This window comes from Rhinopithecus roxellana, chromosome 2 (genome assembly GCF_007565055.1).
Source record: "Rhinopithecus roxellana isolate Shanxi Qingling chromosome 2, ASM756505v1, whole genome shotgun sequence".
Taxonomy (NCBI): Eukaryota; Metazoa; Chordata; class Mammalia; order Primates; family Cercopithecidae; genus Rhinopithecus; species Rhinopithecus roxellana.
Window position 1 is genome coordinate 3,823,290 of NC_044550.1, and position 7,236 is coordinate 3,830,525.

Genomic DNA, 7,236 nt, shown 5'->3' on the forward strand with positions numbered 1-7,236 from the left:
ATGTGTCTTGGAGTTGCTCTTCTGGAGGAGTATCTTTGTGGCGTTCTCTGTATTTCCTGAATTTGAATGTTGGCCTGCCCTACTAGGTTGGGGAAGTTCTCCTGGATGATATCCTGAAGAGTGTTTTCCAACTTGGTTCCATTTTCCCCCTCACTTTCAGGCACCCCAATCAGACGTAGATTTGGTCTTTTTACGTAATCCCATACTTCTTGCAGGCTTTGCTCATTTCTTTTTCTTCTTTTTTCTTTTGGTTTCTCTTCTCGCTTCATTTCATTCATTTGATCTTCAATCGCTGATACTCTTTCTTCCAGTTGATCGAGTCGGTTACTGAAGCTTGTGCATTTGTCACGTATTTCTCGTGTCATGGTTTTCATCTCTGTCATTTCGTTTATGATCTTCTCTGCATTAATTAGTCTAGCTGTCAATTCTTCCACTCTTTTTTCAAGATTTTTAGTTTCTTTGCGCTGGGTACGTAATTCCTCCTTTAGCTCTGATAAGTTTGATGGACTGAAGCCTTCTTTTCTCCTCTCGTCCAAGTCATTCTCTGACCAGCTTTGATCCGTTGCTGGTGATGGGCTGCGCTCCTTTGCAGGGGGAGATGCGCTCTTATTTTTTGAATTTCCAGCTTTTCTGCCCTGCTTCTTCCCCATCTTTGTGGTTTTATCTGTCTCTGGTCTTTGATGGTGGTGACGAACTGATGGGGTTTTGGTATAGGTGTCCTTCCTGTTTGATAGTTTTCCTTCTGACAGTCAGAAGGACTCTCTGTTGGTCTGTTGGAGATTGCTTGAGGTCCACTCCAGACCCTGTTTGCCTGGGTATCAGCAGCAGAGGTTACCGAAGATAGAATATTGCTGAACAGCGAGTGTACCTGTCTGATTCTTCCTTTGGAAGTGTCCTCTCAGGGGTGTACTCCACCCTGTGAGGTGTGGGGTGTCAGACTGCCCCTAGTGGGGGATTTCTCCCAGCTAGGCTACTCAGGGGTCAGGGACACACCTGAGCAGGCAGTCTGTCCGTTCTCAGATCTCAACCTCCGTGTTGGGAGATCCGCGGCTCTCCCCAAAGCTGTCAGACAGAGTCGTTCGCGTCTGCACCGGCTCCCGCTACTTCCCCTGTTGGTCTTCAGCTGTGCGCTGTCCCCAGAGGTGGAGACTACAGAGCCAGGCAGGCTTCCTTGAGCTGCTGTGAGCTCCACCCAGTTCGAGCTTCCCAGCGGCTTTGTTTACCTACTTAAGCCTCAGCAATGGCGGGCGCCCCTCCCCCAGCCTCGCTGCTGCCTTGCGGATAGATCGCGGCAGACTGCTGTGTTAGCAGTGAGGGAGGCTTCGTGGGCGTGGGACCCTCCCGGCCAGGTGTGGGATATATTCTCCTGGAATGCCTGTATGCTTACAGCGCAGTATTGGGGTGGGAGTTACCCGATTTTCCAGGTGTTGTGTGTCTCAGTTCCCCTGGCTAGGAAAACGGATCCCCTTCCCCCTTGCGCTTCCAGGTGAGGCGATGCCTCGCCCTGCTTCAGCTCTCGCTGGTCAGGCTGCAGCAGCTGACCAGCACCGATTGTCCGGCACTCCCTAGTGAGATGACCCCAGTACCTCAGTTGAAAATGCAGAAATCACCGGTCTTCTGTGTCGCTCGCGCTGGGAGTTGGAGACTGGAGTTGTTCCTATTCGGCCATCTTCCAAACATCCCTGAATTAGTTTTATAATCTTTTTAAAAACCCACGGTAATTGTATACCCCATTCTCCCTTCACTTACCTTAGTTATCAATCTCATGAAAGAGTTTACAATTCTAAATTGTTTCCCCTTTGCATGCTTTTTCATTTATATCTACTACATATTTGTGGCCATTTTCTGATATTCAAATATTTAATACAATATTCTCACAACTGGAGGATAAAGATTTAAGTCTCTCATACATATTATCTACCCACACTTCACATTCCTTCTTAATTTCTTCTAATGTAGAAGCAGTTGAATTACACGAATTGGTATTCAGGATAAATAGTATTGTAATTTGTGACAACTGAGGATTTACTACGCAATTAATAAATTTCTATGACTATATAACTTTACATTTTCCTGGAACAATTGAATTTTGGGGGGAGCGGTATGCTTGGTTTTCCATTGTTTTATTCACTGCCAACAGAAACATAAAACTTCTTCCTGTGTTGAGATGTGCAAGCATGTGTGTATATGTGTGCATTGATTAATTGATTACAATTTTTCCCTGAGAAAATTTCTTCCAGATTAATTTTTCTCTGATTCTCCTCTTCACATCTAGCTTGTTGTTCTCTAGGTGGGCTGCTTATCTGTCCTCTTTGGATTTTTCTTCATGTTATCTAGAGTATTCCCTTCACTCAGAAGGTGCTTTTTATCTTCTGTTTCGTGGATTCTATGTTATCCTGCTTCTAGGTTTAGTCATCTTGTGGAGCTTATCCTCTAGCAGCTTCTGGAGAAATGGCGAATTCAGGAGAATTTTAAAGATACATCATGTCTGAAAATAGCATTATTCTTTCCCTTATACTCATAGTTTGCCTGAGTATAGAGTTCTGTATTGGAAATTTGGAGCCAGAAATTTTGAAGATATGACACTAGTGTCTAATGATGATGTTGAGAAATAATGTCAATCCTTTTAGCAACCTGTTTTTCTTTCTCAATAATTTTTAAGAACCTTTTTATCTTCACTCCTCTGAAATGTAATGATGATTCAACTTCATATGGCTATATTTTTCAGTAATTATACTGACAATTTCATGAGACCCTTAATTCTGGAAGTTTGTATTTTGTATTTTCTGGATTAGTGTTCATGTTTTTTGAAAATTCCTTATTCACACCGTTACTTTCAGGGGACTTCCTAGACAGACTCCAATTTTATATATTTTCATCTTTTGCTCTACCTTTTGAGATAATACTCAAAATATTTCCCATGATTTTTCTGACAATTATAATAAATTTCATGTGTTAAATCTCAAAGAAAATTCTTATTTCAATTTTTCTATAATTTCTTTTCACCAGTTTAATTACATTATAGGTAATTTTTTATTTAATCTTACCATAAAACATATTCATTTAATACTTGGCTATATACATTTTTCACATAAACAACACAAAAACATAAATTTTTCTCATTAATACACTAATTTTTTTATTTCAATATTTTAGATACAGGGAGTTCATGTGCAGATATGTTACATGCAAATATTGCATAATGATGAAGTTTGAAGTATGGATCCAGTTACCCAGGTAGTGTGGATAGTACCTATCTGATAGATAGTTTTTTAAACAGTTCCCCTCCCTCCACTCTCTAGTAGTCCACAGTGTCTATTACTTCCATATTTATGTCCATGTGTGCTCAATGCTCTGCTCCCACATATAAGTGAGAACATGTGGTATTTGGTTTTCTGTTCCTGCATTAATTTACTTAGGATGACCTCCAGCATCATCCATGCTGCTGCAAAGGACCTGGTTTTTTTCTTTTTTATGGTTGCATAGTATTCCATGGTGTAACAAATTTTCTTTATCCAATCTACTACCATTGATTGGGTACCTGGGTTGATTAGATGGCCTTGTTATTGTTAATAGTGTTCCAATGAACAAAAAAGTGCTTGTGATGTTTTGTTAGGATAATTTATTTCCTTTTATGTATATACTCAGTAATGGGAATGCTGGGATAAATAGTAGTTCTGTTTTAATAACTACCTTTGAGAAATTTTCAGACTGCTTTCCACAGTGGCTGGACTAACTTACATTTCTACCAAATGGTGTATAAGCATTTCTTTTTCTCTGCAGCCTCCACCAGAATCTGTTACTTCTGGCTTTTTCATAATAGCTATTCTGACTAGTATAAGATGGAATCTCATTGGTTTTTGATTTGCATTTCTCTGATGATTAGTGATGTTGAGTATTTCTTTCATGTGTTTGTTGGTCATGTACATGTTTTCTTTTGAGAAGTGTCTGTTCATGTTCTTTGCCCAGTATTTAATGGGGTTATTTGTTTTTCGCTTGTTGTTTAAGTTGCCTATAGATTCTGGACATTAGGCCTTTGTCAGAAGCATAGTTTGTGAATATCTTCTCCCACTCTGTAGGTTGTCTGTTTTCTCTGTTGATAGTTTCTTTTGCTGAGCAGAAGCAGTTCAGTTTAATTAGGGCCCACTTGTCTATTTTTGGTTTTGCTACAATTGCTTTTGAGGACTTAGCCAAAAATTCTCTGTGAAGGCTGATACTGAGAATAGTATCTCTTAGGTTGTTTTCCAGAATGTTTATAGTCTGCATCCTTATATTTAAACCTTTAATCCATTCTGAGTTAATTTTTGTATAAGGTGAAAGGTAGGGGTCCCCCTTCAATCTTCTGCAAATGGCTAGCCAGTTATCCCAATATCATTTATTGAATAGGGAGTCTTTTCCCAATTACTTGTTTTTGTTGTCCTGTGAAATCCGGCAGAGACACAATGAAGAAAGGAAAACTTCAGAACAATATCCCTCATGAACATAGATGCAAAAATCCTCAAAAAAATACTAGTAAATCAAATGCAGCAGTGCATCAAAAAGTTAATATACGATGATCAAGTAGGCTTTATTCCTGGGATGCCAGGCTGGTTCACCAAATTCAAATCAATAAGTGTTATTCACCACATAAACAGAATCAAAAGCAGAAACCATATGATCATCTCAATATACACAGAGATAGCTTTTGATAAAATCCAACATGCCTTCATGATAAAAACCCTCAACAGTGTAGGAATTGAAGGAGCATAACATAAAATAATAAGACACATCTATGAAAAATCCACAGCCAGCATCATAGTGAATGGGCAAATGCTCAAACCATTCCCATTGAGAAGTGGAAACCATTCCCCTTGAGAAGTGAAACAAGACAAGAATGCCCACTCTCACTACTATTCAATGTGATACTCGAAGTCCTAGCTAGAGCAATCAGGCAAGAGAAACAAATGAAAAGGCTCCAAATAAGGAAAAGAAGAAGTCAAACTATCTCTCTTTGCCAATGACATGATTCTATTCCTGGAAAATCCCAGACTCTGCCAAAAGGCTCCTAGAATTGATAAACAACTCTAGTCAAGTTTCAGGATAGTAAATCAATGTACAAAAATCAGTGGCATTTTTTATACACCAACAACCTCCAGGCTGAGAGTTAAATTAGGAACATAATCCCAGTTATTATAGCTACAAAGAAAATGAAATGAGGCAGCTTTCCTTTCATTGGGGCACTAGCTGCGGGGGATCTGTTCCTGCAGACCACTGATTCTGTGATGGATAAATAAAGTACACGGACACGCAGATATTCTGCACTGCCAGTCCAGCCGAGGGTCCCAGCCACTTACAGGCTCCAAGTTGAGTTCTGTAAACAGTTGCGACTTGGCCATGATCAGCTAGTGAGGCTTACATTTATTCAGTAAGGCTAATTAACAAAAGTTGTGAGTAAACACGACTAGAGGGTAAAGATGAGACCTAAAGCAAACACCATTTGCGAGTGATAAACTTCTGCCAACCCCCACCCGCTCCCAGTAGGAGGCAGTAAAGTATCCGCGGTAGGACAAAGGTCTTCAGCCCATGTAAGTAAACAGGTTAGTAAGATAAACTTCCCACATTCCTTTGTACTTGCACCCGAATCTTTCTGGCTTCTGAAAAGAGACCCTGGCTGCCTTCTGCCAAGCAATCTGAAGCTATGCAAACTCTCACGGTCTTCCAAGAGAGTTTTTGACTATTACTATAACTATCTTTAATATTTTCCCACCAGCTTGATTGAACACCAACAGTGAAATATCTAGGAATACAGCTAACCAATAAATGAAAGATCTGTACAAGAAAAACTAAAAAATACTGCTGAACATAACCATAGATGACACAAATAAATGGTAAAATATTCCATGCTCATGGATTGGAAGAATCTATATCATGTTTCTAATGCTTGTTTTGTGGAAGATTTTTATAAAAGGAGGATAATATTCACAAATGTATTTTCATAATTTAAATTAATATTTTGAATTACATGAGTATGATTATAAATGATGGGTCTATTACATTTTAAAATTTCCATTAACTAAGGTAGGCATTTTTGAGAACTTTATGAGATGACATTGCATTGCTCTCATGCCTATTACCAGGGTGATTGCACAATAACTATATTACCTATTGTGTGAACAAAGCTTTCTCACTGGTCTCCCTGGCATCTAATTTGTTGCCATGTGATACATTTTACAGGCTGCAGCAGAAAAAGTTTAAATGCACATGTCACATTTCTTTTTAGAGAATTCAGTTATAGTTTTGCATTACTCTACAGCTAAAATCTAAATTCATTTATGTGTATGAACAGGCTCTGGCCATTATCTGCATCATTTGTCCACCTCTCTTCTCTCTTCCGTGTATTCTAACTAAAGCTATATTAACTTCTAACTTTCAAATCTATTACCTATTTTTCCTCATATTCCTTACTGCTTTCACTGTCTGGAACAACATTTTATCCATGACAATTTTGGGGATGTTAGCTCATTCATTCTTAGAGAAATCCTTCAAAAATGGTTACTATGTGATACTTCCATTCTCATTTAAAAAACCACACTTTGGTTTAATCATTCTTTTTTTTATTTTTTCTTTTTTGTCTTCTAGTATTCTGAAAAACTTCATTTTAATAGTAGTTAGGTGTTGTAAGATGTCAGCTTGACAATAGTGTCCAAGGTATTTAGTTAACTTAACTTTGAACTGATACTAACTTCAGTTAATTAATTGATATTCATTAGCTCGCTAGATCACTTCTAAATAAGAAAATGTTAAAACATTATTACTGATGCCTCATTGTGAGGGTTTACTTCTGGGTTAACTTCTTGAGATTAGTTTATATGCCTTTTTTACTTATTTTTGGAGAAAAACATTTTGTTTACTATACCCATAGAAGTAGTTCTTGCATAGTCATATATGCTATTATATACAATTATAAAAAATATATTCAAGTTTTCATTTTAGTAATTAGTACTGCTCTTCTTTTTTCACATTTGAGTATATCTTGTTTTCCAGAACAAATAAGACAATATGGCATAGCAACTCTTTACTTATAAATATTTTAACAATGTTAACTTTATCTGAATTTTGTGCTCCTAGGAAGCAGCAGCATTTAAGAAACCACTGCTACTTCTGCCATTTGTTTATGTTCCAAGAAATGACTAACCGTAAGATCACTTTACTCTTGTATATATAAGAAAAGAACTGTCGCGATCTTTTCTCATGACT